The sequence below is a fragment of the Anomalospiza imberbis genome, chromosome 3 (assembly GCF_031753505.1).
Source record: "Anomalospiza imberbis isolate Cuckoo-Finch-1a 21T00152 chromosome 3, ASM3175350v1, whole genome shotgun sequence".
Taxonomy (NCBI): Eukaryota; Metazoa; Chordata; class Aves; order Passeriformes; family Viduidae; genus Anomalospiza; species Anomalospiza imberbis.
In genome coordinates, this window is record NC_089683.1 from 74,319,898 (window position 1) to 74,341,294 (window position 21,397).

Consider the following 21,397-nt stretch of genomic DNA (forward strand, 5'->3'; position numbering starts at 1 on the left):
TGGCTAACTGGCCTAACTGGCTCAGAAACTCTTCTGACTACAGCCTCATTATTTTTTTACTTTTTGGTGTCTGAAAAGTTATCACAACATGGCTAACAGGAGCTTTCACACCTCTCAGATGACAAGGAGCTGAGATAGCCCCAATCCAAATAATTGTCATTTTAACAAATATATAAATTCAGTGAGGCTCAAAGGATTTAGATTTAAAAAGCCACAGGATTGAAAATTATGTTCTTCAATACACTGTGTAAGTCTGGGAAGACTCCTTGGAAGCATCACAGATAACAAGAGTTCAATTCTAGGCAAAGGGAACCAAAGTTTCAGTATCACAAATTAGTCATCTTGTCTATGATTTGATCATCTCCACGGAAAATTGGAAAGTTCTTGGGATCTTTTTATTACATATAATTTTGTCTGCTTTGCAATGAAATTTCAGCTTCAGTTGTGCTGCATCAACACTGGTGCAGAGCTTCAGCTCAGCTGTCTGCACAGTGAGCCTATGAGCACTCTCCCAGACAAATTCTGAACCCAACATGCATGGAGTTGAGCAGCTGGGTATCTCCAGAGTGTGCCAGTCAGTTCTAGGACAGAAAACAGCCCTGAGCATCCCTAATTTGCAAGAAAAATGATAGCCCTCAAGTCTTCATTGGCCTGTTTGCCATCAGCAAGATTTTCCACAGGCTGAGCTAGGCAGGATTTCACCCAGGGGGTATCCCACAGTTGTGCCAAAGGCTCTCACAATTGGCTCACTTGGGATGAATCTGTTTTCTGGTGGCAGGATATCAGTGCCAAGAGCACTGCTCCAAGCGCACGCACGTAGCCTGACCTCACCAAACAGGTACCAGGGCTGTGCACAGCAGGCAACTTGCACTGGAGGCTTTTGTCTCAGGCTTTGAAGAACAAACAAAAGAAGGGGAACAGAAAACCGTGAAACTTCTCCATTAAATAGGATCCATAGCTTAAGACTTATCTTTTGTTGTGAAGCAAGAAGGGGTTGACTTCTGAGTTGAATGCAAAGAGGGTTTGGGACAGGAGTGTTGTTTACAGATATTTGCCATGTTCCCAGTGGTGAAACCACAAGTATTTCTTTAATTCATTAGAGCTTACTTACAACTCTACTTAAGTATGTGAATACATAAATAATATGCAGACTGTAGCCTGGGCTCAGGAAAACAGATATTCTCTCCAGCACAGCTAAAACCAGTTGTGACTCTCTTCAGCTCCACCGATAAAGGATGAATCACAATGAAGCAGCACAAAATACCTACCTTTCTGGTTTTGAGGTTTGTGACTATAAAAAGAAAAGTTTTATTGCACCTCTGCAGAATTTAAATTTCATACAAAAATCTTTAAAAAGCAACTGACACCAGCTTTTAAAACTTCATGACAATTTTAAAACATAACTTGATAAAGTTTTCAAAAATACTAAACACAAGGCACAAAAGAAATATTTTATATAAGGTGAAATCCCTGGTTTAAAGTGTTACTATATCCCCAAGCATCCTTCAGCTCCAGGCCAGTAACAATTGCTCCACATATCTTATTCTCCATGCATTTCCTTCCTGAACTACAGCAGAGGAGCATCCCTGGACTGGCTGTGTGGAGCAGGGCCAGCTGCAAGCTGATTGTCATCCTCTTGCACCTCACTTTTCATATTCATTCAGCCCTCCAGTGTGGCACAAGATGGAATGCTCATACTGTAGTACCACCCTTGTGTCATGAGATACCCAGCTACTGACTGAGCCTGAAAATGCCCAACACTGGGCTGTGGTACTGGTCAGGCTCCTGGAAAGCCTTCCGCCTCCTCTGTAACTTTCCTTCCATCATCACAAAAGCTCAGGAAAGCGTTGTGTACAAAACAGCTGAGGGACAGTCTTGCTGCTGTGTCAGTCAGTAAAAAAGAAAGCAGATTTATTCATCCTCTAGGCATCAAAAGTTCTTTACCATCTAAAATAGTGGTGTTAATCTAGTTATCTGAGTTTCATCTACAGTCAGTGGAGACAACATTAAAAGCACCTCAAAAGGACAGTTCTTTCCATATCTGCTAGACATCTGTTTTAACAGGATCAGTTGCCCTCTGGAGGAGGTTTTGGTCTTCATTGATTAAAAAGACAAACAAGTAGCACAGACCAAGTGCTTAACTTTTAGAGGACAAAAGCTAAGTAGATCTTACCCCTGATCACATATTTTCCTACATGAAGGAAGAAGCAGAGAAGACTCCCTATAAAGAGGGACAGATTAAAAATTTGAGGTATAAAAAAAGCAAAATTACAAAGATAAATCTGTTTGATGTCAGTGGTGGACCAATCAAATTGCTAGCAGGCATTGTTAGGTTGTACTAGGTGGGGATTGAGCAAGTCCAGGCCCCATGATTCTATCACAAACCCTGGAAGGGAAGCCTGAGAAGAAGTTGATTACATCAGGATCGCTGGGATGATTTACAGCCATGGTAACGAGAGCTTTTTCTCATTATGTCATTTTTATGGCAATCATAGACAACTTCTTATATTAATAATTTAAAAAATGGAAAAGCAATTCTGTGATGTAGGAAAGGCTTTTAAGCTGGCACAGAAAATTCATCACAAACTGGTATGACAGCAGTGAAATGGGAGAAGCAGGACAGAGATCACTGCAAGTCTAATTGTAAGGGCCCGCTACCACATCAGCTGGGATTGCTGCAGCCACTATGTTGTCAATATTCTGGCTTTGTTGATAATGGCCTCTGATGCATGGATGAGGAGGTGTAAGAACAAATTTTGCTTTCTAGAGCTGTGTTGAGGAATCTGGTCAGATGTTCCTCCTCCAGAAGGGCAATTGTCCTGTGCCAACAAACCCTACAGGACTTGCACTTCTAGAGAGAAATTCTGGACTGCAGAATAAGGACTTTGGCAATAGTAACAAAATCTACCATTCATTTGGTAAGAGGACAGGTCAAGTTTGTTCACTCAGGTGAGGAACTAGTAGTCTGAAACAAGCCTGTGATGGATCCCCACTCTCCTTCTCCTCAGAGTCATGAGAATCTCTTCACAAAAGCTGGTTACTGGGGAAGGGATGCCTGGAATTCCTGCAGCAGGGCCAAGGTGTTCTTTGCCTTTTCATCCCTTGCAGGAGGTAAACATGAATGGGATATGACAGTAGAATAGTTATGACAGTAGAATCATTTGCAGTCCTTGGTGTTTGAATCAGTATAGCAAATTCACTGAAAATAAAAATTGGCAAGAGAAAGAGAGTCCAACACTGGCAGGAGGAGATCTCTTTCCTGCTCTTTACTGTTCCCAAATAACACATAAGCATTTTACTCTACAGTTGAAATTCTGGAGTAACCTTTTCAAAGTGCTGCTTGGCCATTTTACTGAGTATTCTTATAACATACGAGGAGGAGTAAATGCTTATCTGTACAAGGAGATGTGAATTTCAGTTATACCTTCACTCTTTGCATGCCTTCCTTGCATGCTGCATTCCTTTTCCACTGTCTGGCCATTCCCTGGAAAAAAAATTAGTTTCTTTATCTCTCAGTCTCACTTAAGATATGTTGGTTGGATTGGATTTCATTCATGGTTGGATTTCAGCAGCGGGGGCTGTGGTAGGGACCTGTGTGGTGGGGACTCGCATGCCAGTCACAGCTGGATCCAGCCATTTCTGAAACCAGTCTGTGCAACCACCACACACCACAGCTGCAGCCAGGCAGGGAGAGGATCCCACAGCAACCCAGCTCAGACATATTTCAGGAAGATTAGCAGCCATTGCAAGCAGGAGATACACAGATAACACTTTTGGACAAATGAAGACACAGATAATTGGTGAGACATGGATCTGGGGACACACTCTTGGAAGGAAGAGTTCCTTGTTAAAGAGAGGCAGCCTGTGGCTTATAGGCAACCCAGAGTGGGCAGTGACAGCCCTGTGGGACTGTGGCAATGGGTGATCAACACTATGGAAAAGACAGCTCTGAGGGACTGTGGCCAACAGGCAAAACTGTAAGAGGCAAGAAGGACAGAGGAAAAAGCATAAGAATGACAGATGGCCAAAGGGATGCCAGTAAGGAGTGTGGAAAGGCAGCAGAGTAAACCTATTGTGCAAATGGTCCCAACCTCTGTGATTATTCAGTGTAACCCACATCAAAAATGGGGAGGTGAGACTAGGGAGAAGGAAAGGTGTTTTGCTGAATAGTGCCTGGGGAAGAAGAGTCAAGAAAGCTGCTTACCCAAGTGTTTGCTTAATTGTTCACGGTTTCTTTTTCTCAATACCCAAATCAGTGATTAGAAGCTTCTGTTCACTGGCAATAAAATGAAGCACGTAAAAATTCCCTGAGTTGAGCCTGTTTTGCCAGTAACATAACACACTAGGCATTTTCTTCCTTTGCCTCTTTCACCTTTTGCAAATAATCTTGTGCACACTGCCCTGGTGGCACCAGAGGACCAGTTTTTCCACAGATCCACCTCTTTTCTACCCTCTCATGCATCTTATCACTTCATCCATATTTGGTCTTTGTTCTGCCTGGCCTTATCAGCTCAGCCTTGTGAGAGCCTGGGCTTCCAGCTAACAAAAGACAAAGTCCCAGCAGGAGTCTGGTGAGCAAAGAGCACCTGGACAGGCTCAAAAAAAGAGGGTAGCTTCACCTCTGTGCCCAGGTTGTGAACCCAGCCAGCTCCTACAAAGGACAGTTTAGGACTGAGGGCAGTTGTTGTTGAGTGACAAGCTATGTGATGCTTTCTTCTGAACTGAAGTGTAACATTCAAGTAATACAAACAGCATTAAATACAAATAGGAAGGAAATGGTTTGCAATACTCTGTTTGCCTATGACATCTCTTCTTACATTTTTCACAAACAATTTCAGAATATTAGACTCCTGCTGACCTTAAGAGACTCCTGAACAATTTCGGTCCTTCTGCTCCAGAAATATTTGATAGCTTTACTTGAAGGCGTTTGAATGTTCAAACATGCTCTTTATTTCCCATTTGAATTTATCTGCCTGCATCTTCCATTGCGGCTCACCTACCACTCTGTTCCGAAACTGGGGAAAAATTTTCTCATGGTGTAAAATGCAGCATTCTTTCCTTACTGTTTAGCCAGAGAAAAGCACTACACTGCACTGTTGTTATTCAGACAAGAAACAGAACAAGCAAGAAGCAGGGGATTGGAATAAAGGGCAAGCAATGGATTTCACTAATATGCAGAAGGCTGGTTGAGAAAGGGTCTGAAATCTGTTCGGGATCCAGGTAGCATACAGCTTTGCACTAGCTTTTACTTTAGACCGTGAGTTTCACCCTTACAGCCCCTGCCCTTGAAAAGAGTGACCCCTCCCTTCCTTGTGAAAGGCCACAGGTTCCCCATCTGGTGAGGGTGGTGGGTGCCCAGCCCTGCTGGGATCTGCATGGAAAGGCAGGGAACGAGGAGCTGCTGAGTCCAGTAGTGAGATCTGTTGAAAGATATGAGCAGCCCGAGGGTAAGGAGCCGCTGGGAGAGACAAGAAAACTCCTAGGGAGTGGTCGAGCTAAACTAACAAAATTCTTTCCCATGCACATGCCTAATACTTAAAATAATAAAAACACCTTTTGGGGACTACTGAGCCATGGGAAAGCCAAACAAAATCTGTTTTGGATTTACTTTAGTCAGCAGCTCAGGAATATCAGAGCCCCTGCTACATGAACTAGATATTTAAATACTACAAAATTCCAGAGAGTGTGATAAAGATGTACTTTTATTTGGCAAGAGGGGATGTGCTTGTGCAATGTTCGCAGGAAGAGTGCATTTACCCTCACCAATGGAGTAGTGCTTATTCCAGAACTGGTGGGATTGCATCCTTTACTCAGCCCTTCAGCCCAGTGCTGAATCCCTTAGTAATAACTTGGCCACAAAGCAAACAGCTCAGCTATGGCCCAGCCCAATCTCTCCATGCAGAGAAATGCTGTGACATTTACACACACAGTTAAGCAAAGCAGCTTCTAAATTTTGCATTAAATTTTGTTCCTAAATTTTGATGGGCTTTCTCAAGGCTGTCCCTACTCCCTGCAGCACTGCAGTCAAAGCTGGACATCAGAAATGCAACAGCTGCAGCAGCCAGGAGCTCCCACTCCAGAGTGGGCTGCATAGTTGGATCAGCTCTGAACAGTAGTAAGTGTTTTTGCAGCAGTGCATAGGCAGAAAGGCCATGGAGAGCAGACAGGCCTCGAGCTGTAAACTGCAGTGTGTTCTCCCAGTCTCAGGGGAAGATTGCTCATCAGACGGGTACTTTGTGTAGAAAATGTGTTCTTCAGTATATCTGCCTCTCATTTGGCCTAGGATTACATTTTGCCTGATGATAACACCTGGGCAGATGTCTTCAGGCATTCCTTTTTCTTAATGCAAATATAGGCTGGTTCTTTGAAAGACACCACATTTTTGCTGATTGGGGCTTAGGTGGTGGTGTGGAGACATCCCTATGGAGACACTGTGTGGGACTGGCAGATGGACACTTTGGTCTCTGCCTGAACTTTGAACAGGATAAATTCTTGAGGGTAAAGGTGATTGGGGGTAGACAATCTGGATGACTGGCTCCCCTTCCATGCTTTCCCCTCCCATGCTTTACCCTTCCATGCTCCTCCTTTTGCTTTGGGGAGCACCATGAACACTGCAAGATACTCTTTGTGTCTGCCTTCACCTATGGGAACAGAATCAGACACAGTGGGGAACATGATATGAGGACCTCTGAAGCTGTTAACTCAAATTCAGTACAGTGTAAATATCGCTGGGCTGCTTCCAGACTCGTTGTAGGACATCTGTGTTCCACTGCACACAGCCGGGCTTGGCCTCTCATTGCTCACGAATCTTTCTGTCACGGGGAAAGCAGCCTGCAAAGATCTGCAACCACTCAGCTGAGGATCAACTGGATGAAGAGATGTGTCAGAAAGCAAGGAACAATAGCAGTATTCAGTCATGACCAACATGGTTTGAAAGCACTGAACGAGAGATTTAAGGGATTTGCTACAGATGTGTCCCCAGATTCTTTGGGGCCCCAAGAAGAATCCAGGCCACTTGATGATATTGTAAATACAGCTTTAGTGCTCTGATTAGGTCAGAAATGCTGCATCCTCATGCCAAAAAAGATCTTTTTAAAAAAGGGTGAAGTAGGAGTAAGCCTTGTATCTACTATCCAGCCTACCTATTAAGTGTAGCAGTTTTACAGACATATGGCACAGCAATTTCTCTCCTCAGATGCTGTGTGAAAGCAAGATATAAAGAATCTCAGAAGACTGCAGGAGGAGGAAATAGCTGAACTGACAGTGCATAACATCATGTTTACAAAGTAAACAAACTGTGAAGACAAAAGCAAACCTTCTCTCAAATCTTTAGTTAAAAGAGCCTTGTGTACAGCATGCAGCTATTAGCACCAGCACAGCACAGATGAGAGAGAGAGATTTGAAACTGATGTTCCTTTAAAGAGCTTGCCATGTGGTGCTGCAGCATTAGCTGTCTCTTAAAATCCTGGTTTAGGAACAGACAGTATTTACTGGATTACCACCAAGCAAAGGCCTGTCACCAAATTTATTTCCAGTAGTCGCATCAATGGGCACTGAGTTGCAGGATCTGAGAACCATTGTCAGTGGTAGACTGAACCTGCATCCCCAACAGCCATCAACTGCAAACCAGCAACACAAACCCTGCCCATCACTTCTCCTAAAGGTGCTTTTTGAACGAGCCACAGAGAGGATTTGGAATATTTCAGTGCAAAAGGATGAGAGCTGCCTTGTGCAACTGCAGCTTGCCTTACACAGGGATGTTTCAAGTTCCTCTGTGTGAGAAGAAAAAATCCGCAAGTAACTGCTGCACATGGACACCTTGAATAATTAGAGGTTCATGAACAGTGTAAAAACTGGCCTCACTAATGCATCCTGCTAAGAGGATCTCCGCATCACTGTTCCTTCTGTTACAACAATGTGCTACAGAGACACAGAGGCTGTGCCTTGAATTACTTACTCAATAAAGTTACTGTTTAGCTTCTTCTTAAACAAAGATGAGTCGGGTTTGACTTTGCTGAAACCAGCTCTGCCCATAAGTGGAGGCTAAGGTGAGAGCTCCACACAGTCCCATACTGTTGCACTCTCACTTAGTGAATCCTGAAGTAGGAAATTGCCATTAATTTCCCTTACCACTTTGCCTTCCTTGGTCTCACTCATTTTTTCCCCCACAAAAGCCTTGTGGTGATATCCAGGGCTACTGCTTTGTGGTAAATATCCACTGCTTCACTGTGGGTAGGGGCTCTAGGGGCAGCCAAGCCATGTTTTGGTACTCTTATTGCAGATGGTAATGTGCAGGAAAAATAAAAAGGAGGCTTGAGAAATGCAGATGGCTGATCATGGTCAGTCAGTGTCCCAGCTGTCCCAGGTGTTAACCTTCCACAGGAAGGCCTAGCCAAGGATGCCTGGGTGCCCTGGTCTAAGAGACTGTAGGGAATTACACTATAAGCATTCAACACTAAGGCCATTCTTCTCCCAGGACGTGGAAAATTCACTCCTGGATCAGAACATATCCTTGGTTCATTTTATTGGCAAAATACCCTGGAAATGAACCTCCTAGATCTCACACAAAGGTCCAGAGAGCTTTGGTTTCAGAGGGGTGGGTGAAGGCGGTGGGGCGAGGGATGGGGGGGATTATGCCTGGCTGTTGTTCTGTTGAAAGTCGGTTTGTTTCTGTCTCATAAAGTATGCAAGAATGTTCCCATGCTCTGCCCGGGCCAGCCCCCAGCAGCATGCTTTGCACATTAGCAGCTGATGCTGGAATGCGGCGTTCCCAGGGCAACTGGGAGCCCCCCATGGGGCACAGCCAGCCCCCACCATTGTGCAGCCCTGGCTGACGCGGCTTTGTTGGGTGAGGTAATGCCGTGTGTATGCAAACCAAGCCAGGGGCACAAATGGCACTTGGAAACTGTTCCATGACTTCAAAGGGCGGGCTGCCTGGCCCCCAGGAAGGCTCCCTCCTCCAGCCTGCACCTCCGCTACTGAATTTCACCTCCTCTCCTGCCCTGCTGCTGCTGTCACAGTGACAGTATCTTGGGCTGCATCATCTGAACAAACCTTTGTGGTATGGTTTAGTGGGCACAGTGGAATTTGGTCTAAGGCTGGGTGTTATATTTGGTCTAAGGCTGGCTGGATGGCCATTTCTAACATGAGCTTGATGATCTTGGATGTCTTTTCCACTCTGAATGATTCTAGGATTCTATGAAAAGAAGAGTAACCAACAAGTTGAGGGAGTGGTGTCTACTCCACTCTGGTGAGAGCCTACCTGGAGTACTGCATCCACCTCTGGAGCCCCCAGACTTAAGAAGGACATGGATCTGTTGGATACGGAGCAAGCCCAGAGAAGGACTGCCATGGTTTAACCCCTGTCAGCAGCCAAGCTGTACTAGCCACTCTTAAGAAAATTAACTCTACCCCAGCTGAAACCAGCACATTGGGTCACTAAGTTGATCACAGGGCTAGAGCATCTCTCCTATGACGACAGGCTCAGAGAGCTGGAGTTGTTCAGCATGGACAAGGGAAGGCTCTGGAGACACCTTGTAGCAGCCTTGCAATACCGAAAGGGTACATGAGTTCTGGAGAGGGACTTTTTACAAGGGCATGTAGTGATAGGCCGAGGGGGAATGGCTTTAAACTGAAAGAAGATATATTAGATAAGATATAAGACAGACCTTTTCTTTACAAAGCAGGTGGTAAAACACTGGAACAGGTTGTCCAGAGAGGTGGCAGATGCCCCATCCCTGGAAACATCCAAAGTCAGACTGGATGCAGTTCTGTGCAACCTGGTGTAGTTGAAGATGTCCTTGCTCATTGCAGGGTTGTTGGACTAGATGTGCTATAAACCTTTCCAACCCAAAATATTCTGTTCTACCACAACACTATCAGAAGTGTGGCAGGAGCGCTGCAGTGGACAGGACTCAGGTGTTGCTATCAGTTTGTCAGCCCCAACTTGCTCACCCATGTCTCCGCACATGGACATCTAGCACGCAGTCAGAAGGCTTTTTTCAGAATATTTTTATTTCTTGATGCTGGAGTCCCCTTCAGTATGGGACTGAAAAGAGTGCTGCACAGTAAGAAAGAAGAACTGTCCTCTTAGTTCCATATTCCAGCCATGGACACAGCTGAATTTTTAACCACTGCCTCCAATCATTCAACTAATTCTACTACACTATATCCTCAAGAGATACAGCTTCATATTGATTAGAGGCTTAGGCTCCAGCGAGCAGTGACTTGATGTGTATCTAATGCTGTGTAAATGTTAAGAAACATTATTCTTGTCCCCAGAGCTTTGCTGTATTCTACAGGTAATGACTATTGAGAGAGGAATTGAGGGTTTGCCACCAGATACAAAAAGAGAGAGCAATGTTATTGTTACATTTAAAACTCTTTTATTAGATAGCTGTCTAAATTACATGCAGAAACACAACACATCAGACCATTAAAGGGACAAATCAATTCCTTAACACCACCTTGAGCTTAACGAAAATGTTGGCATCAGACCATGCACTTGCCAGATTGACTGAAAATCAGCAGAAATCTGCCTGTTATGTGAGCCAGTTTCTGTTCTCAACAAGAAAGTGGAGGAGATATTTCAAAGGATATTTAAAATAACTGCAAGTGGAAAATATGCAGTGATCAAAACAATCTTTATGGTATTCTTTGGTTGCACAACAGCAAACCAATATGCAACTACAACTAGGACTGAGAAAACTCCTGCCTGGGAACCAAAGGCATCCCAGTTCCACACCTATTTGCAGACTGCAGAGTGCTTTAACACTGACATTGTGTTCTAGTACATTTTGGCCCAGTTTGTCAAATATGCATAGGGTGTCAGAACATGCACATATGCATCAGTGAATTAAGTGTCTAATGTTTTGGACCATGTGTCTCCCTATTTGTGTCTTTCACTACTGTGACTTTCTCAAAGTCTCAGACATTTCTGTAGCACTTCTGAGAGGCAGGCAAATCAAGTGCACCAATGATGTTTTTTACCCAGTGCAAAATCAGTAAGCAAAATGGCTGGCACTTTGGTCACTGTCAGTGACAAAACAGGGACAAGAAATCCTCTCAATTCCAACAGGGTGAGGGCGAACATTGCTCCCTCAGCTTTCTAAGTCACCTGCCGTGCATTGAGGTGATTTCACAGTGCTTCTGATGGGAATGAAAACTGAATTACAATGTTGTCTGTAATAAAGATAAAGCAAAATCAAATATAACTACATTCTTGAAAGCCAAGAAATTCAAAGATACTCTTAGAGCAAACTTATTTTGTGGAAATAAAGATTACTATAAAGTAGATAACATTCCAATGTATTCTTACCAAAACTGCAGCAGGAGGGCTTCCACTTCAGTTATCCGGCTCCCTAAAAATAAAGCTGAGTAGAGAAACTTCCTGACCTGCTCTAGTGGGACTCAATTCTGCTTCTCTTCAGCTTATACAAAGCTTCCATTACTTTCAGTGGGAACAGCTTAGCAGTTCTAGTAGAGTGAATGGATGCATTATAATGTCAGTAATAACAAATGTCATGCACATTCTATGATCAGCTAGAAAAATGATTCCAGGGTTAAATAGGCATGTCTTTTTCAGATGCATGTCACAGAGCTGGGCCCATCACCTAGGTACTGGATGCCATCTCTCTCTATTTCTCCTTCTCTTATTGCTAAACATGCTAATCCTGGGCAGCAACCAAACATCACTATTGCAGGCTTGTCCAAAAACTATGCGGGGACCATTAGCCTCATTGAAAAAAGGCATCAAAGACCTCACAGTATCAATTATCTGTTTCTCAGTGCACACACACACACAGGCATCCAAGGGATTTTAAACATAGCTAAAGACAGTTCGCTGTGAATGGCAGTGACTTCATGCATTAAAAACTCTGCATCTCCCCCTGTGATGTAATGCCTGTACCCTGAGATGAATGGCTTTGCTGCAGCTTTTTGTCCTGAAAGGCTAGGAGAGAGATCCTCCCAGTCCCAAGGGAGACTGCAGCTGAACGTGCCCTATTACGATCACACTGGCAGCATCTGTTGATCGCAAAAAGCAGGTGGCAGCATCCTCATCAAAATAAACACAAGAATGAATCAAACACCTCAAAGTGGACAGCATGGAAACTGGGAAAGAAGAACTTAGAGGAATATCACTGTTTTAGTAACTTCTAGGGTATAAGTAGTCTGCAGCAGTAGGAGTTTGTACTTGCAGACTGCTTTAGTAGTATGAACAGCCACAGTGCTCCTGAAAAGTAGAAATGACATCTCCTTTATGTTATAAAGGTAAGAAGCAGGAGTCATGTTCAGTTAAGATGTTCCCAAATGTAACTCCAGCATCCACAGAGCCTGAGGGGTCAGAAAGATGAAAAGTTAGGCAAGGGGTTGCAATAAGGATCCAGATGTTTGCAGAAAACTAAGTGGTCTGATGTGGTTATATGGTTGTGCAGCAGTTTCCATATAAAATGATATTATTAAAGGAATATTTCTTCCTTTAAAAATGCTTTTCATGTATTTTGAAACTGGTTTTTATGACCACAATGAATATATTCTGTGGCCTAAATTAGTTATTTTCTTGTTCAGTGCGTATTTATTACAAGCATGTGCTGTAATACAGTTGTGACAGAATGCCTGAACCACTAGAGTAAAACTGAGTGAATCAGTCTACTGAGCAAAATACTAAATCACTTCACACTTTAACATTGAAAGAACTTTTCAACAGAGAATGTGAAAAAATCCCACAACTGTGGGGAGCTATTACAACTGTAATTTTTGTTGCAGACTTGGCAGAGCAGCCATAGCTCCACCAAAGTTATGGAAGCTGAGAACTCAGGAGCAGCTTACTCTCTGCAAACCTGTTGAAGAGCATCTGGGCCCAAAAGCTCACTCACTTTTTACAGCTGTATGAGCTCTTAATGTCACATAATAGCCTTTCCCTGGACCACCGAGGCTGAAATAGTCTCAATGCTGCAGCTCTTCAAACAGGTGCCTTTCACAGGATGATCCGAAATTGATGGCCATAAATAGGCACAGCCATTCTAAAAACTTAGCTCTTAAGTCAGCTTGAAAATAACAAAACTAATTTTTTCCATTTTCCTTTAATAAAAATATTCACATGCTCTGAAATAATTTACAGTCTACTAACAACGCCATAACAGCCCTGTGACAAATCACTGTTATACCAAGTTAGTGCATTTCTACATCGAGCTACTTTTTAAGGGCAAATTAAACCACACTGAAGAGGCTGCCCACAACCTTTAGGAATCTGCTTTTGTTAATAATTAAACTACACACCATTTCCTAAAGGTGGTGCTGCAGCCAAAATGCAATTCATAGGTGGGCAGTCGAAACCACACAAAGTAACTGTTCTTCTAATAAGGAACGATTACTGCCTTCAAGCATAATGCTTTTGACAGGCTGGTCTAAACTCTTGTCAGGGTCACAAGGTTAATCTCACAGCAGCCACAGGCCTCCTCACTGTTGAGCGTGAACAATATGGTTAACATTTTTGGAATGGAGTTAAATTTCTTTGTCATTCCTAGCCTACACCTGACAGACGCAGCCCTCTTCTCTGCTTTCATAACCTGCCATCTGGAAGATAACAAATTCTTATCTAGCCGGTTGATCTTCCCTTCAATCGCTATGAATGTTTCCCACCACCGACAAAAAGGCCAGAAAACAGGGTTTACCCACCTGAAATAAACTCCGAGCTTTCCTGAGGCTAATTCCTTCAGATCCTGCAAAATACAGGAATGTGTGACACAGCAAAGAGCTCTTAATACCAGCAGCATTCCTCCGGCTCACCACAACCACCACAGCTCTCATTCCTGGGCTACTGACTAAACGCAAATAGATTTTGACATTGTTTTTTGTCCACTATCTCATTGTATTTGGCTTCATTCACCAGTTTATCCCATGTAAGGCTAAGGGTGAGTTAATACAGGATGGATGATGTTACTTAGTTTATGTCCTAACAAAGAAAACGTTGCACTTTGCTGGAGCATCTGCAGTGACAGTACAATATTTGCCTTTAGTAAATAGCATGTAAACAACCAGTTACTGACAATTTCAGTAAGGGAATATACCTGCCCTCATACAGACCTGTGTCCCAGTCAGGGGGAATTCTGTAGATCAAGTCCCTGCAAACATCTGCAAGTGTTATTTTTACAGACCCAAGTCTTACCCAAATGTACACATGGCTCATCATATCTTCTTGCACTTGGGCAAGCTTCTAGTCACCAAAATTGAAGGTGTCACAGACAGTGTTTCATATCTCAACCTCTCTCATGCCACCTACAATTAACCAAGAAATTCCAAATTTTCTTTGCTAGCAGTGCAATCAAGTACTTAAGGTCCAGACAACTGCGGACTTATTTACATGCCAATCAGTGATTGACATCAGGTGCCTATGCAGACCTGGACTATTGAGAGCTATTTATGCTGCCCAATTTTAGGTAAGATGATCTGTACAGTAATAGAAGAGAAAGGGGCCCCCCACAGCCAGTCAGAAACAGGGTTTTTTGTTTCTTTATTAGACTGGCTGATGTGTCCCATCCAGGGAAGAGGGAAAAAGAATGTACACTGGGAAAGGCAGGTACATTTGAAGTTCCACAACTCTTCCAGAAGAGAAGAGGCATGTTATGAAAAGTTGGAGAATTCCCTCTAAGTATCTTCGCTGTTAGAAACACGGATAGACCATCTCCCAGTTGCAGCTACCCCAGATATCCACTCCCATTCTTCTGTTTCACATCAGATCTAGAAAGCAGGAAATTTTAATATTTAGTCTTTTTCTTTCTGTGAGTTCGGTGCTACTTGACATTTCAATAAACCCTATTAAGCAGTGGGTTTCTGCTGAAAAGGCTGTTTGCCACTGCAGCAACTTCAACTGCAGTTCCTACCATCCCTCTTTGTGTCTTGTTGGAGTAAGGTTCTCCAATTCAACACAGAGTCAGAAAAATATTATATCAATTTTTCTAGGGTAGGCCAAATGGGCTTCACCCTGCAGCTGTATCATCACTAGAGTGCACTCCAAAGAAGCAGCAGAAGAAGACAGATAGAGGGAGAGGAGCAGAACATTGGTTTTGGCTGGATCAGTTTAGCTGTAACCTGAAACCGTATCATAAATTAGGTGCCTTAAAAACAGAGAGCAGGAATTTGCCCCTTGCCACCCAGGAGCTTCGACCACAAGGCAGGGACACAGTCAACCATGAGCCATGCTCTGTTTGCCTCCTCAGCAGGTCATGACATCCCTGCTTTCAGGGTCTCTGTGGGCACACAGAAGAGCGATCTTTACCATGGGCATCCTCCGTGCATCAGTGCCAATGATGCTGCCCTCCTCTGAAATAGAGGATAGGCCTGGATGCACACATATGGATATTTATGGATGAAGTAAAATGAAGTGATCAAGTTCAAATACTTTCAGGAATACTATTTTCTGTTTCAGAGATGTGAGCTTGCAGGGGAGAGAGCAGCTAGAGAGCAAAAATGCTGTAGATATCTGAAATGACCTTATGCCTGTCAGTCCAGGGACACTGGACTGGCTTTCTACACCTGACATGTGACTGAAAGCATGACAAAGGTATCTCTATTTACTTAAAACTACTTACCCCACTTATTTTTACCCCTGCAGAGTCACAGCAAAGTAAAAATCAAAAAAACTGATGAGCATAGATGGCCATGTAACTGGCACGTGCATGGTGATTGGAAATTACTACCTTTTTCTAATTTCCTTATAATTCTTTTCAACACAAAAACTGAAGAAAAAAAATGTACCTGTTACCTGAAAGGAAGTTAAAAAACTCAAAGAAATATGGGATGGGTATTATAAAGTGCTATCTACCTTAACATGAAATTTCTCAGTGGCCTGAAAAGGAAGATACTACAGCATAGGATGCCTGGTTGAAGTGCTTTGGCCTCTTCAGAAAAGGGCTCTTGCAGCAGCTTGCTCATGTCTACATGCCAAAGTGCTACGTCTGGGGCAGTGTCCAGAGCCCACTGCACCCCCTGAGAATGAGACCCACCCCCAAGGAACTCCCGTGCCAGCACGACTTCTCTCTTTTAGAGCTCAGCTTTACTACTGGAGATGCAAGGGGTAACTCTAAAAGTTGCTTTTAATGTTACTGAGATGAGTATTTCTTCTGTCATTTTAATGGAAGGAAGAGAAACAGCTATTTTTAAAAAGTAGGACTCCTCTGTGGGATCATTTCCAAGAGGCTGCAGACTTCAATCCCATGAAAAAAAAAAAAAAAAAGAGTGTCATACAAACCCCCAAAACTCAATCCTCAACCTTGAATTCAAAGATTTCAAAAATCAGTAATGGCAATAGTTTTTATGGGACATACAAAGAATTAGAGAACACTTCCTACCTTTTACAGATTTTGAATCATTTTACATTTTGGAAGTAGCATTAAGTGAACCAGGCTGACTTGTGTTTCTCATCTTTACTTGATGTATGATGACAAAAGGAGATAACCTTGGTATAGATAGCATGATTTATTCAGAACTGAAGTCAGTGAGACATGCTTACTGTCATTGCTGATTAGCAACCCCTGTGTGTACATTTTTTATTACTTTTGCCTTTTCTCCACTTACCAGCCATCATCTCCAGCTTTTACTTTGTCTTTGCCTGTCTCAAAGTAATGTCCTTTCTAAGGACAGAAACCAATCCCACCAGGGATTATATTTCAGAGCCACATTCTTTATTTACAAGGGGGTTTCAGTGCTCTAGACTTTTTATACTTATAAGATACCGAAGTTGTTTTTATAACTTGATGAAATGTTTATAATGTGATGAAATAGCTTTCGATACAGAAAGAATTTAATGAGTTGCAGCAGACATTTTAACACTTCCAGGCAGCCTCTAGAACTACTGAAGTTTGGTGAAAAGTGATTATTATTTCTTGATATAAGCTTTCATATAATCTCTGTTTATTTTCAGGAAGAAGATATTTTTTTCTTCCTGAAGAATGACAGGTTGAAACACTCAATTCCAGGTAACTTGTTTTGTTCTGCCACTAGAAGAACTACCACCCCCTGCAGAGACAAGAGAAATACTAAAATAGCAAGAGCTCTTATGACAGGTAAGGAAGCCTCTGACCAGAGTGGTGCTGCTGTGAAGGGTAGGGGCAGAGCCCTGTCTGTAAGAAAAAGGAGATTGTGGAGCACCTTTGAACCTGACCCCCATTTTCAGAGGCGAGAGCAAATCCACCCTTGGGCACTCACCAAACCACTCAGAAGGAATTTATCAGGAATGAAGGGAGATCTAGATGCCTCTTTTTCTAATATACTTAAAAGTATACTCTCTGGGTGGAATAAATCCCATACTTCAGGCACTTTTCCTAATCTCACCTCCTTTATGGACAGATATCATAGCACTCTCCCCGGTCATCTCTTGGCTCTGCACAGGAGCTGGGAATTCATTCAAACCCCTTACTCAGTGTCAGGTAATGTGATGAGGAAGAAAGCTGACAGGATCTGCACATTAGTAATTTTATCCAGAACATGGTGGAGAGAACAGTATTCATGGAATGGGTCTGTGCAGGAGATTCACACTGTACAGCAGAAGATAACACTTCGTGAATTTCAACAGCATTTTAAGTCAGGTGCCAGCAATGACTTTTCTTCATGTTCACATCTGTTTTGCCCCAAGAAATGCAAAACTGAATTTTTTGGCATTTTAGCTAAACTTACCACATTTGACTCCCATTTGCATTGACATTGTTGTAAATTCAAATTATTTCATTCTAAGATCTTAATTTGCTAGAACATAACTGACTTCTAATGACAATTTTTACAACCATTTGTTTACAGATTTCACTGGTTCTTTCCTGTCATATTATATTCTGCTTCTGCTGCCTAATTTCAAAGCTCTTGCTGCTTTGACACAGCATAGCAGTGTTAATACATAACTGATGCATTTACTAAATGGGCAGGAGGGGAAAACAGATGAGCAAGAGCACGGTAAGCACTTGACTGTAATTATCTGTGAATAGGCTTAGGTTAGCAGTGATAATGGCAGAAATAGATTTTACACGTCAGGCTAAATTCATCCTGTGGGTAATTAAAATCATTTTAGTGCCATTACTTCATGGAAATTTTCAGCCTAAATGTGCCCCTTTTCTTTTCTCCTTTCATCCCCCATTTCTCATTTAAGAAGCAGGATGACACAACACATAAAGGTATCCCTTTGCTTCCCTTAAACTTGCAGGATTGTAAGCTTATTTTTGGCTTTCTCTCCATTTTTCCCCCCAGTATTTTCTTATCTAGGCACGGGATTTCCCAAGGTAGGGAAATCTGCAGCACTGCGTGGTAGCAGAAGGTAGAGAAAGGGCTGCCGGGGCATTTGCAAGCAGTGGCCTCTGTTCAGCCAATTGTTTCCTGCACGTAGGATTTCAGAGCTGGTGGAGCTGCTCCCAGGCACGTTTCCCTTCCCATGCTCTCCAGCCCCCTCCCCATTCCCCCTCCAGAAACACCAGCTCTCCTTTGTGTGGCAGTGCAAGGTGCTCCCCAGGCAGGGAGCTGCAGGCAGGACCCAAGCAGCCAAGATTACATTTCTTCCACATCCCAGTTTGCTGGGGGGTGGGGATCAGAAGGAACATACAGGATTTTCAAAATAGAGGAAAGGCCAATGCTTTGGGCTTGAAAAAGTCTGTGGTTTTGTAGAAAACTGTTTCCTGGCCTTACTGCCTGACTTTACTGCTTTTTTATTAATACTCTAACACTTTATAATTGCAGACATTTCTATTATTAGATCTAGGGAAGAACAGATAAAAACAGATTAAAAAAAGAAAACTAAAGTCTCCTATAGTATTAGAAAAAAGCTTAACCCTGTAATATTCTTCCAAATATTTCCAAAGTTGATTAGTTTATGTAAATAATCCACCCTTCCCCATCATCTAGTGGTATTATTCTTCCTTTTGGACCACAAATATATAAGTCAGATAGAGAGAAAAAGTTTAAAAATGGGAAAACAATATTACAGACAGTAGTTCTAATCAAAACAAAAATCAAAACACATAGCTGAAGGGAAGTAAAATGAAGTGAAAAGCCTTTGTGGAACCCACATTCAGAGACAGCAGAAGCCATTTACTCCTTTGCAAGGTATGCTTTGGCAGGAGTGTTTCTTTAGGGGTCGAGAGAGAAAAACTTGCAGGGGACAGACAGCCAGAAAGAATTCTTTATTAAGCAGTCAATGAAAATATTTGTATATGTTTGCCATGCTGAGGACATTAAATTATTTTAGTGTTGTGATGGAAGCCTAGCAGAGACATGATAAGCACTGTGAAGCACTGGGCAGGGATTTAACAGCTCTGGCATGGTTTCAAAGTTATCAGAAAGTAACCAAAACTTCACAATTTGAGTTTCAGTGTGTGGTGAAATCAGCAGACAACTTCTGTCCCCAGTAAGGAATTTGTACCAGCTTATGCACTTTGTGTGTATTTAGCTGCAGATACCAACTTGCCAGAGCACCTGTATAGGCAAAGATACATCAAATGGGTTCTGTCAGAGAGAACGTGACAAACTCACATGGTGGCTGTGCCACCACCAGCTGGGATTTCAGGAGGCTGTGTAATGAATGCAGGTTTGGGCTTGATTAGAGCTTGGGTTAGGAAATCTTGAAACCAAGGGCCCTGGGAATTTGGTCAGAGTTAGAATAAAACCATAAGCCTTTAATGATGTTAAATGATTTTGTGTTGCTGAAAGATTCTGTTTCTCTTTATAATGAAATGTGGCTTGTGACCATTTTAGTAAATACAGTCCCACAGAGACTCTGCCAAGGGCAAGAGTTACAACCTCTGTGCTCTAGGATCAAATTTGATTTATGAACCCATTCTCCCTACCCAGATTACCCACCTGGTTTTCAAAGGTTGCTGATGGAGCAACATTATGCAGCTGTTCCCTTACTACCTGAAGGTGTCTCTGTTGAAATGTCAAATGAAAAACTTATTGAAGAAGAACATCAGGATCTTCTGGGATGAAAGATGCAATACACAGTGACATATAAGGCACCAGAGACAACAGGGTATAAAGTAAAATCTCCCATGTCCTCCCCAGTCACTTGGCACATCCCTGGCACAGGAGGCATCCTTCAAGTGCCCACAAGCAGTTTATGGCTCCAGACCCGTACCTTGGCTTCACTTGCAGAGTAATGTGGTCAATGATCAGCACAACAGCATTTGACTTTTATTTAATATAAACTGGTGTCTTACACCTCACCAATTATACCTATACCTTGTATATGGTGTTTGGTATAATGACTAATTATTACCAATAATATAACCAATACTGTACTAGCAGAGAAACCACACTGCAACTTTATTTTTACTGTTTACATGCTATCTCAGATAAATTTGATATTTCATATGTTAAAAAAAAAAAAATCCCAGCCCCGGAGCTCAGAATTTAACCTGATTTTGCAACATGTTAATCATGAAAGCCGTAGCATGATGAATAGTCTCACTGAAGCTATTGATCATTTTCTAGGAATAAGGCTAGAGCCAGCAAAATCAAGCTGTAACATGCACTGAGAACATCACCAAATAGGATTTTGCTTCAGCATGTATGCTAACAGAAAGTAGATTGTTATAATTTCATGTGTAATACCTATGTATACGTAATGAAAAATACACAAATAATAATTATTCCTGCAAGAGCTGCATTATGGCTGGAAAGTGTTTGTGTGCAGCTGATTAAATCTGACTCTGAGAATGCAGTTCTGCAAATACCCTTTCATGCAAGACATTCAAGTAATTTTTTTAAGGCTCCCTGACTGCCAGCTTACTGCAAACACAGTTCAAACTTTTCTTTAGGATTCATTTCATGCCCTCCTTTCTGCTAATATCCCTGAGATCAGTCCTTTCTCTAATGAATAGCTGACCTATTCTTCTTTGATTTGCCATTGATTTCCTCCGCTTACCTCCCAACGCTTTGCCTGTTGATTAAACGCTAGACATAGGAATGCCTCAAATTTCTGACTTCTGAGTCATCCTCTCATGACTTGAACAGCTTGAAGCCAGCTTCAGCTCCCGAGACATCATTAGTGAAAACTCCTTTTGTTTTTAAACTCTACAAGCAACCCATTTCTCTCCAAGCTGAGGTGCTGCTTGTGAACTAGACAATAAATAGTAGCAACAAAATTATCTCCTACACGCACCACGATAATTATCATAAGAAAAGGAAAGGGATACTTTTTCCGAAACAGAGAAGGCAAGCCACAGCTTTCCCTTTTGCATGAGAAGATCTCTTTGCCTACATGCAATACAGACAAGACCATGAATAAAGACATATGCTTATGCAAACTTTTATTTTTGCATGGGGGCCCTCTGACTCCAGCATGACTCTGCATGAGACATTGGCTTACAAAAGGTGCTCTATTTTTCTGAAGACACCAGCTGTTAAGAACCAATCCACAAAT

The 21,397-nt window shown here is 42.5% G+C and overlaps 1 long non-coding RNA gene across 1 annotated transcript; it reads left to right on the forward strand.

Moving 5' to 3' along the window:
- Positions 1–15,770: 15,770 nt before the first annotated feature.
- Positions 15,771–20,736, forward strand: LOC137471115 (uncharacterized). The gene is made up of 5 exons (XR_010997412.1): positions 15,771–17,063; positions 17,347–17,426; positions 17,525–17,585; positions 17,794–17,943; positions 19,828–20,736. It is a non-coding gene; the product is annotated as an uncharacterized lncRNA (long non-coding RNA).
- Positions 20,737–21,397: the final 661 nt, after the last annotated feature.